The sequence below is a fragment of the Microcebus murinus genome, chromosome 7 (assembly GCF_040939455.1).
Source record: "Microcebus murinus isolate Inina chromosome 7, M.murinus_Inina_mat1.0, whole genome shotgun sequence".
NCBI classification, from domain to species: domain Eukaryota; kingdom Metazoa; phylum Chordata; class Mammalia; order Primates; family Cheirogaleidae; genus Microcebus; species Microcebus murinus.
Window position 1 is genome coordinate 80,302,344 of NC_134110.1, and position 991 is coordinate 80,303,334.

Genomic DNA, 991 nt, shown 5'->3' on the forward strand with positions numbered 1-991 from the left:
CTATGCCTTACTTATTTGTCACCAGGAAATGAGTTCAGAAGAGGAAGCCTAAATATACCTAAATGTAATAAGGGACAAAAAAAAAAAAAAAATAAAAGGTAAAAAAAAAACTTTAACCAAATCAATTGGGAAGTATGAAGGGGGTGGTTAGAGGAAATTATGTGTACACTGAAACCATTTAAAATGCTGGAATAATTTATGCACATGTAATTTGCAAAATATGGATGAATTTTTGAGGGAGAAGAGCAGATTTAATTTTCCCAGGATAAACAAAGCTCTGCTAATAGATTTTCAGTTTTGAAAGCTTATGTGTTTTTATTCAGGGATTAATACAAAACATTATGTTTTCATTTCACTTATGCTAAGTTGAAAGATGATCTCTTTTTAACTAAAGAAAACCAGGAGAAATGTGGCAATTTATAATTAAGTTTAATGTTACTTATCAGAAAAAAGGCATGAGATGAGGTTTATCTATTGATCTTGCTACAACATTGTAACGCTGAAGTTACAACATCAATATTAGTATTGCCCAAATGTGCTCTTGAAATGATTCCTAAACAAATAACAAGACTGTAGCTATAACATAATCATCTATAATGTTTTAAATTTTGTACCATGTAAGAGTAGATATTAAATGTTCACTACAACAGCACATATACTAAAATTGGAATGTTAATCAGCAAAGGTTAACATGGTCCTTGCACAATGGAGACATGCAAATTTGTAAGGCTTTTAATATTTTTATATGAAACTAAGAGAATTTATTGCTAGCAAACCAGTTCCACCAGTATTCCTAAAGATATTTCTTTCAATGGAAATGAAAGGACACCATAGTTTATTTAAACTATGTTTAATAAACATAGTTTATTGAAACTTTTTATTTTTTTATTTTTTCACATGGGTTCAACTACATAGGTAGAAATAAAATACAACAGTATAAATGTATTTTTTGTTTGTAGTACTTTTTTCTGCCTTCTGAGTTATAAGACAA

General features: G+C 28.8%; 1 non-coding gene across 1 annotated transcript; it reads left to right on the forward strand.

Moving 5' to 3' along the window:
• Nucleotides 1-636: 636 nt before the first annotated feature.
• Nucleotides 637-743, forward strand: LOC142872044 (U6 spliceosomal RNA). The gene has a single exon (XR_012920289.1). It is a non-coding gene; the product is annotated as a U6 spliceosomal RNA (small nuclear RNA).
• Nucleotides 744-991: the final 248 nt, after the last annotated feature.